Source organism: Urocitellus parryii (genome assembly GCF_045843805.1).
Source record: "Urocitellus parryii isolate mUroPar1 chromosome 13 unlocalized genomic scaffold, mUroPar1.hap1 SUPER_13_unloc_16, whole genome shotgun sequence".
Taxonomy (NCBI): domain Eukaryota; kingdom Metazoa; phylum Chordata; class Mammalia; order Rodentia; family Sciuridae; genus Urocitellus; species Urocitellus parryii.
In genome coordinates this window covers 206375-217015 of record NW_027551768.1, presented here as the reverse complement: position 1 = coordinate 217015, position 10641 = coordinate 206375, and the positions used below count along the sequence as shown (strand labels likewise).

General features: G+C 39.8%; 1 pseudogene; it reads right to left on the bottom strand.

Moving 5' to 3' along the window:
- Window positions 1-205: 205 nt before the first annotated feature.
- On the bottom strand, window positions 206-1024 carry LOC144251394 (RNA-binding protein with multiple splicing 2 pseudogene; annotated as a pseudogene).
- Between the last annotated feature and the right edge of the window lie 9617 nt (window positions 1025-10641).

Sequence of the window (10641 nt, the reverse complement as noted above, 5' to 3'; positions counted from 1 at the left end):
ATATACACAAGTTTAAGTGTCTTAATTCATGCCAGAAAACATGCAAAATTAAATGCCTCATTTTCTTGAGGGGGAGCTTAAAAAGCATGTTTGAGTGGGAGGTCAGGTCAGGTCTTGGTGGATCACAGTGAGGCCTCCTAGCTGGGTCTGGGTGTCCCAGCAAGAAGGCCCTCAAATCCTCCAGGGAGGCCTTGGAGAGGGTTTGGGGTAGAACAAGCCTGAGGAAGAGGGAAAGGAACAGGAAGCAGTTCACTGAGTCAGGCTTAAGATTCACAGTCTCCGGAGAAGCAGCAGCTCTGCACAGGCCGCACGCAGGGGGCGGTGGAAGCTCAGGGCCCTATTCTGGCCCCACCACATAGTCCCAGAACCAACTTCCTGGCGACCAGACTGAAGAATCAACAGAACTGGCGATACTTCCATCCTTGCTGGGTGCCGTCAGAGGAGGGATACCAGTGCACCTGAGCATGGAGGGCAGCAGCAGCAGCAGCAGTGGCAGCTGGGTAGGTGAACGCAGCATGTGAGATGGCTCTGTGGTGTACAGAGGTTAAGGGGCCCAGGCCTCTGGGGACGCAGGGATCAGAGCAGCCCCCATCAGGTCATAGGGATCCCGGGTGATGAAATGTGCTCCTAGGGCAGGGTGAACACTGGTGGGATTTGGTGTTGCCATTTACTTGCTCTTGGCCATCTTGGTGTTGGCTTTGGCAAACTCTAGCCTCAGGGTTTGTGGGTTCTCAGGATCAAAGCGAATACCGTTCAATGCATTCTTGGCGGCTTCTGCTCCTGCCCGGCTGTCAAAGATGACAAAACCAACAGGCTGTCTCGAGGTGAGCTTGATCAGGGACCCTTCATATCCCTTGAACGGCCGGAAGAGCAGGTAGAGTTCTCTGGGTTTAATGTCCACTGGGAGGCCACTGACAAACAATGTCCGAACCTCCTCCTCCAGGGTGGTGCCAGAGCCCGAGCCCGTGCCGGTGCCGCTGCCGTTGCCGGTGCTGTGCTCGCCATCCGGCTTCAGGTTGCTCATGGTGAAGGGGGAAGGGGTGGCGAGGGAAGGGAACGCGGAGGGCAAGCGCAGCGCCGGCCCCAGCAGGAGGTGGGAAGGGGCGCGGTGAGCGGTGCGCTCCGGGGGTGCGGGGCGGGGTGGCGGTGGGGGCCCGCAGGGCCATGAGAGGGGCAGCCGCCGCGTCAGGCTGGGGTCACATCAAGTTTGGCGGCGGCTTCGGCCTCCAGTAATTCTTTATGATGCAGACAGAGTGATTTTTTGAAAATGCAAGTTCAATCCTGTGACACATTTATCCTGCTTGAAATTCTACAATGGTTTCCATTTCTTTTACAATATCACCAACTGCTTAATATTTTATCCTCTTTTATAAGACCTTACATGAAGCCAGGCACTGTCCTGTAATTGCAGCTTCTTGGGAAACTGAGGGAGGAGGATCATAAGTTTGATGATAGCCTCTCAGCAAGTTTAGTGTAACCCTAAAAAAATACAAATAAATAAATTAATTAAATAAAAGGCCTTATATAGCTTGATTTACATCTACTTTCCCTTCTATAGTTTCAACTCCTGTTATTGTAAAGGGTTTAATTTCATGCACTCTTCAGCAAGCTTCACAATCTTCTTTCAATTCACGTATTGTACCTTCCATTGGACATAGTTCTCCTTCTTTGTGGCTTTCCCTGACTTCCTCATTGTTGTGGGCTGAATGGTGTCCACCCAGAATTTATATATTGAAGCTTAAACCCCAGTACCTTAGAATATGACTGTATTTGAATATAGGACCTTTAAAGATTTGAGGTAAATGGTCTTTAATCCAGTAGAACTGATGTCCTAGAGAGAAGATTAGGATAGAAACAGGTATGAGGGATGACTGGAGAACAAGCCAAAGATGGAGGCTTCAGAATTAAACCAACCCTGCTGACCTTGATCTTAGATTTCAATTTCCAGAACAATGAGAAAAAAGATTCTATTGCTTAATTTCCCTACTCGGTGACATTTTGTTATAGCAGCTTGAGAAGACTGATACACCCACAATGAATTTGCTGTCATTCTTTAGGCCTTGTTTGAGACTGTCCCATTCTTTCTGGACAGTCTCAAGTTAGGCCAGGAGACTAATAATATAACAGCACCAAAGAAGTGTTAGCCACCATGTTGCCTTGTGTCATCCAATCTGATTCTCACAGTTTTATGAAGGAGGTAGTTTCATTATCCTAAATTTACTGAATTTACTGAAACCTGGGGGAAAAAGAAACTGTGATCATGTATAAATGAGCTCATTCTTTTTCTTCAGTTCTCATCTGCCAAGGTGGAATATTCTTTTGCAAGTATGAGAGTTCTACTTCATAATAGCTTTATTTACCATAGCATAGCCATCATCCAGTTTTATTGCAAGCACTTGTTTAATTTTCTTCTCCACTAGTCTCTTAAGCTCCAGATGCACAAAGTCTATATCTGGATTTTTCTTCCCCATCCACCTATCAGCTAGTGTCTAGTATATAGCATGTGGCCTACAAATATTTCCTGGGTGCTTCCAGCTCCAGTGCAGAGGAAGATGAGCTGTAGGGGACCATCCTGTCTGGCCTGTGATATGGAAGGAAAACAGAGCAATGCTTTGTAGTAGGGAGGATACAAGAGAAGAACCATAGGTAGGGGCCCAGGTATAAGGTCCCCAGGTGAAAGGGCCCACGTGAGTACAGCAGCTCCATATTCTCCCTCTTCTCTCCCCACTGTTTTTGAAGTTCTGTTTAATTCAGGATCAGAGAAAGAAAGTATTAGAGAAATCTTTATCAAGAAATATACAATTTCCAATCTTTATCCCTGTAATTAGGTTGGCCCTCTCTTGGCTACTTTGTTTTATCACAACCTTAAATAAAGACATTGTTCTTCAGAAATTTAGATTAGATAAAATCAAATTCTATACACTTTTAGATTAATCATGGATGTAAAAGAATAAGATTGACCAGGCATGGCGATGCACACTTATAATCCCATAGACTCAGGAGGCTGAGGCAGGATGATCTGTACTGTCCTAACTTTTTTTTTTTACAACCAGATTAATAACAATACAAGAAAGGAACAAGATTTTGTTATTTCCATAGAGGATGGGAATGGATACATCTCTTTTAAAGCACTTTTGTGTACCCATTCTAAATTCACTTTTGGAATTTCTGGGCTGGGCACAGAAAATGTGTTGTTCCCAGTAGGAACTAACGATAAGAAAGCAAAGACTAATAGTAACATACTTTTGCTGATTAAAGAAAAAATAAAGGACATTTATCATAGATGAAATGAAGAGTCAACCTAAGTTTCAGACAAAAATGAAAACTTACCAGAATCTACTTACAATGTATGTTTCTGAAAGAAAGAATATCTTCTCATTTTCCATAAAATATAGACAACTTCCTCTACTTTCCATGAATAAATATAAGAATTGAAATTCTAGTTTAATTTATATACAAATTTAATAGCTTAGTAGAAAAGGAGAATTTATATTTCACTAGTTATCTCATCCCCATCATTATGCATACATCAACTTTATTATTCTCCCATCATGTATTATCATGAATTTCTATATATAGACTTACTTTTATGTTTTAAATATGAGGTATTCCCCAAAAGCTCTTGATAATGTAGGAATATTCAGTGGCAAAAATGATTAGATTATGAGAGTTCTAACCTAATCAGTTTATCCTACTTTGAATGGACTGGGTGGTAACTGTAGGCAGGTGGGGTATGGCTGGAAGAGGTGGGTCACTGGAAACATGACCTGGAAGGATTATTCTTCCTATGGCCCCTTCCTCTCTTCTTTCTTCTCTCTTTACTTGCTGGTCCCACCATGAGGTAAGCAGCTTTCCTCTGCTGGGCCCTTTTCTTCATGATGAGCTATTTCATCTTGGGCCTGTGACAATGGAGTCAATTATCTGTGGACTAAGACATCTGAAACTGTGAAACCCAAATAAACTTTCCCTCCTCCAAGTTGTTCTTGTCAGGTATTTTGATCATATAGTGATGGGAAAGTTTATTACAAGAGAAATTGGTATTGAGAAGTGGGGTCATTGCTGTGACTAACTTGATGATGTAGTTCAGAATCATTTGGAACTGGTTTGTGTGGGAGGAATTTTGAAAAGTTTAGGGGTGCAGACTGGAGAAGCTTTATGATGTTGTAAGTGGTGCTTAATGGACAATATTTTGGTGGGAGCTCAGAAGATCAGAATGCTGATAGGAATGCAGACTGAGTTCATGAGGTTTCGGAGAGAAATCAGGACTCTGTCGGTAATTGGACTAGAGACTACTCATGTTATATTCTGGTAAAGAACTTGTCTATTTCCATGCGATTTCCCTTCTCACTCCCTTTCCCTCCCACCTCTCATCCCTGTTTAATGTAAATCTTCTTCTCAAGCTCTTCCTCCCTACCCTGTCCTTGTTTACTCCCCTTATATCAAAGGAGTCATTTGGTATTTGTTTTTTAAAGATTGACTAGCTTCACTTAGCATAATCTGCTCTAATGCCATCCATTTCCCTCCAAATTCTATGATTTTGTCATTTTTTTAATGCAGAGTAATACTCCAGTGTGTATAAATGCCACATTTTTTTATCCATCCATCTATTGAAGGGCATATAGGCTGATTCCACAATCTTGCTATCGTGAATTGTGCTGCTATGAACATCGATGTAGCAGTGTCCCTGTAGCATGCTCTTTTTAGGTCTTTTGGGAATAGACCTAGAAGGGGAATAGCTGGGTCAAATGGTGATTCCATTCCCAGCTTTCCAAGAAATCTCCATACTGCTTTCCAAATTGGCTGCACCAATTTGCAGTCCCACCAGCAATGAACAAGATAATACAAATGGAAGAAATGATTTACAGTAGAAGGGGTAGAGAGAGAAAAGGGAAGGGGAGGGGAGGGGAGGGGGGATAGTAGAGAATAGGACAGACAGCAGAATACATCAGACATGAGAAAGGCAATATGTCAATCAATGGAAGGGTAACTGATGTGTTACAGCAATCTGTATATGGGGTAAAATTGGGAGTTCATAACCCACTTGAATCAAACTGTGAAATATGATGTATTAAGAACTATGTAATGTTTTGAACGACCAAAAATAAAAAAAAAAGAACTTGTCTATATTTTGCCCATGTCCTGAGGTTTTGTGTGAAGCAAAATTTAAAAGTGATGGACTAATTGCCAGGTGTGGTGGTGCATGCCTGTAATCTCAGTGGCTTGGGAGGCTGAGCTGGGAGGATTGCAAGTTCAAAGCCAGTCTCAGCAGCTTAGTGAGGCTCTGAGCAACTTAGCTAGACCTTCTCAAAAATAAAATATAAATTGGGATCGGGATGTGGCTCAGTGGCTAAGCACCTGGGTCTAATTCCTGATATATATATATATATATATATATATATATATATATATATATATATATATATATATAGTGATGGACTGATTATTCTGGTGAAGGAAAATTCAAGGTGGAACAGCATTAAGTTAGTGGCATGGATATTGCTGAAAGTTTTTAGCTAAGTTTACTGTGAGAATTGGGTACAGAAAACAGAGATAAAGGATTTTAAAAACTTGCAGTTTGGCCAGAAAAGTACACATAAAGCTGGTGCCAAGGAAGATGTGCTTGTGGAAGAGATTCCAGCCACTGAAGCACTTTTCAAAGAGACAATAGGAAAGCTGGCTTGAGGGCATCTCAGGAATTTGTATGATCACTCCCACTATATGCTCCTGTGTCGCCTTTTGATAAGAGATCATAGGGGCACCCTACTCGCACAGGGAAGCCTAGGAAGTTGTTTCACCTGCTGAGTCATGAAGGTACTCAGAAGCTGCTATTGCTGTGATGCCAGGGGGCCCAGGTATTCTATGAGCTGGGAGCAGACCTTGGTGTTGTCCATGTCTGCAGGAATACAGGACCTTAAAATAAAGAAGTCATGGAGCCTTCCATCAAGATTTCAGGGAAGGCCTAGGAGGCCAGGCAGAGTTGGGGTTTCTGTGGACTGTCCCTGAGAGGGCAATTCGTGAAACTGTGAAGCTGAAGCCTAAGCTGGAATGGAGATTCCAGGGATTAAGAGATGCCAGCAACACAGACTGTCTGCTGAGAAAAGCTGGCTGTGGAGAGAGCCAGACTAAAAGAGGGCCTATGTGCACTGCAACCAGCAAGGCCAAAGGAACCGGTCTGCCCAAGCCCTTGGGAGAACACATCTTGCCACCATGTGTCTTATGTGGAGCTATGAGCTATGAGGGGATCTGTTTGCCTGACTGGGTTTTGGTCTTGTTTTGGTGGCATCCCTTCTTTCTGTTTTCCTATTCCTCCCTTTTGGAATGGGACTGTTTTACTCTGTCCACTATATATTCAATATCTGTAATTTGCTTTTGATTTTTTTAAAGGCTCGTAGCAAAGTGTTTGCCTTGAGTCTCAGATGAGACTTTGGACTTTTCGCTATTGCTTTTAGCTGTTAAAGCTATGGAACTTTTGGAGATGAACTAAAAGCATTTTCTTTTCTTTTTTTGTTCTTGTTTGTTTGTTGGATTAAACCCAGGGTGCTCAACCACTGGGCCACATCCCTTGCCCTTTTTATTATTTTGAGAGAGGGTCTTGCTAAGTTGCTTATGGCCTTGCTAAGTTGATGACACCAGCTTTGAACTTGGGATCCTCCTGCCTCAGCCTCCACAGCCTCTGGGATAATAGACGTGCACCATTATGCCCAGCTACTTAAGGCATTTTATATTGTGAGATGTAGGCATGAGGTTTTAGGGGCCAGGGGTAGAATGTTTTGGTTCAGATATGAGGTGTGCTCAAAAGCTCCTGTTAATGCAGGAATATTCAGAGGGAAAATGATTAGATAACAAGAGCTTTTAGATTACCTGATCAGTCTATCCCACTTTAAATGGACAAACTGGTTAGTAACTATAGGCAGGTTGGTGTCACTGGTGGAGGTGTGTCACTGGGCCATGTTGTTTTTCTTGAGGCCTCTTTCTCTCTTCATATCCCTCCCCCACTTCTTTCTCTGCTTCCTGACACTATCATCACCCCAGTAGCTTTCCTCTGCTTCCTCCAGATGTGGTGCTGCACAATTGTGCTACATTGGCTCTAGAGCAATGAAGTCTGTGAAATATGTATCAAGATCTTTGAAATAGTATGTCCCAACTAAATTTTCCCTCCTCTAAGTTGTTCTTTTTGGGTATTTTGGTTACAGCCATGAAAAATCTAACTAAAACACCCACACAACATTGAAATTGAAATAATGACCTTTAATAAATTAATGGCTTGCTGGGTGCAAGCACACATATGCAATCCCAGCAGCTTGGGGGGTTGAGGCAGGAGGATTATAAATTCAAAGCCAGCCACTGCAATTTAGTGAGGCCCTAAGCAACTTAGCAAGACCCTCTTTCAAAATAAAATGTAAAAAGAGCTGGGGATGTGGCTTAGTGGTTAAATGTCCCTGGATTCAATCTCTGGTACCAAAAAAGGCGGGGGATACTACAGTTTATCTCTCATTTAACAGATATGTATTGAACCTACTTACTAAGTGCCAAACCCTGTTCTTGGTGTGGAAAAAGCAGTAGTGTACAAAAGAAATCAAGCAATAATTTCTACCATCATGAAGCTTTTTCTAGGGAGGTAATCAGTGAAATAGATTAATTAAAATTTTAGTTAGTGTATGTTGTATTCTGATAAGGGCATTGAAGTAATAGGGGATCAGAGGTGTCAGAGAATTAGATGATGGGGTCATCATAATTTAAAATGGGGTGACAGGGAGGTATCCATTCATAAGAGACATTGATCTTATCATGGCATTTGCAGGGAAATGGATGGCATTAGAGCAGATTATGCTAAGTGAAGTTATCCAATCCCTATAAAACAAATGCCGATTGTCTTCTCTGATATAAGGGGGGTGACTCAAAATAGAGTAGGGAGGAAGAGAATGAGAAGAAGATTACCACTAAATAGGGAAGAGAGGTGAGAGGGAATGGGAGGGAGAAGGGGAATTGCATGGAAGATGGAAGGAGACCCTCATCGTTATACAAAATACATGTATGATGATGTGAGGGGGAAGAGAAAAAGAGAAAGAGAAATGTGTCACATTAGATTGGGTAGATAGAGGTGATGGGAGGGGAGGAAAGAGGAGGGGGTATAGGAAGGGCAGCAGAATAAAATACACTAGTATTGCTGTATGTATATACATGGCTGTATAACCAATGTGATTCTGCAATCTGTACACTTGGGAAAATGAGAAATCATACCCCATTTGAATCAAATGTATGATATGTCAAGATCATTATATTGTCATGAGCAACTAATAAAAATAAATAAATAAATAAAATTAAGACATCTAAAAAAAAAGAGAGACATTGATCTTAGACCTTAGGCTGGCCCACCTCCAAATTATGTGAGCCAATTTTTTCAAATGAACACATTCTATAGCTTCTGTTTCTCTGGAGAACCCTGAAAAATTCTGAGTTTAATTATTTGTGAACAATGATGACATGTGATTTCTTAGATGAGTCTACAAAAGACATTGCCATATCCAGCTTGGTTTCTCTCTTGGATCCCTTGCTCTTTGCAAGGCCAGCTGCTGTATTGTGGGGACACACTCATGCAACCCTACACAGAGGCCCACAGAGCATAAATTGTTGTTCAAGTTTACATGAATATTAGCTAACACAATATCATATCACACCTAAAACATGAATTAAAGAAAAGCTGAAAGATTTTAACCTTTTGTAGAAAAGTAGCAAAGTACTTTTGTGTTTTGCAATAAAACCTTTACACAGATTAGGCTCTCATTAACTTAAAAATACATTTAAATTGTATCTCAGTGTAAAAAGTAACATGGAACTTTACATACTTGGATAACAAGTCCAGTTATAGAACACAAATGATAAATAAATTTCCAACATGTTTTTCTTTTAAGCCTAAAATTACCATACAACTTTAGAGCACAGCTTGATATAATGCTCTTTCAAAAGCTTCCACCTTACAGACTTGTATACCTGGAAGATATGAACACATTAATAGCACCAATTACATTGATGTTTTTATATTAACCAAGTTTAGCTTTTAAAGAAATAACATAGAACAATTCTCTAAAACAACAGCATTTGTTTAACCAGCTGTTTAATTTCTTTAAGATTACTTGCTCAAAAACTTACAGACCTTCCTTATATCACTTACTTAAACCCTCTTAATTACTTAATCATATAGACTCTTATCCAGAAACACATTTTCCCTCTATTAAATCCATACCTAGAACCTTCTAGTTTTTCTTTTTCATCTGTTAACCTCCTTCTGTTCACATTTTGAAACAATACTTGTAAACTTTTGAATTTAAGCAGATTATTTAATAGACATCAACATTTTATTAGGTTTTATTTTTGAACACCTAGAAAAACTTATAAGCTTAATTTTAAAGACATATTTCTTATATATTTATCAAATTTACATTGAGCCATTTGAATCATGTGAATCAAAGATATTTGGATCCATTGTTTTTTTTTTAAATTTCTCATGAGCACTCCTCATATATCTATCAATTGTCATGATATATGGACATACACACATACAGACATACTGACATACAACACGTAACACAACTGTAACTCAACACAGTAGTAAAGGCCTTGTAGTTTTCTCTGGTAAAATCTCATTGCAATGTTAAAAAACAAACAAACAAACAAACAAACAAACAAACTCCACAGTTGATCAAAAATAGAACTGATCAGAAAACATTAACTTGTCTGTAGGATCAAAATCATGAGCTCAAAAAAAATACAGAATCTAAGAAAAAGCAAGAGTCCTAAAATATGATGACTGGCCAGTAATTATAAATACCATACAATTTACTTTTTGGTTTAATCTAGTTTGAGCTCAAGTAAAAGACACCTTTACTTTTTTTTTTTTTCCCTTGGGCTTCAGCTCTGTCTCCTACTGAGCTCCAGGCATCTTCTATTTGCATATCAACTTAAGTCCTGGCTGAGGTCTGGAAGGAACTGGGAAAACTGAAATTCTGAGCAGAAACCTCATGCCTAAGGCATTTTAACCATAAGTCACAATTTTCAGGTTTGGATGTTGAAAATTATGATATAAGTTTAAGATACAATTTATAAAATTTCATACCTTTATATTTTCCTATACTAGAAAAACTTGCTCACACAAAACTGAAAATAGGATCTCTACCATCAGAAGAAATTTCTTTAGGATGATTAAGTCACTTCCTTTGTTCTGAAGTTTCTAAAGTAGTATTAAGTTACATTAAATCGCCTGAAAAAAATCTTAAAAGAGAACCGCACACTGCCATGTATTACCAAAATTAAGCTTTAAAAATTTAAGACTGTTGCTATTCAATGTTATTTCAATAAACCAGACCAACGTTCCAATTCAACATTTTTTTCCTAAATCTTACACACTGAGGGGAACAGATACCATATAATTTACTATCCTTGCCCAAGTTAATGCACTGGTATACCTAGTGAAATCTTCTCAGGCTACCCAGTTCAAAATTGATGAAAAAAAAATAAAACTAAATGATTGGGAGTTACTTGCCAACTTGGAAGTAGAGTTCTTTTAATTTTCTATCCTAAGTATTTAAGTTCTGTGGCATGAATTATCTGAAATCACAAACTAAACAATTACCTAAACCTAAC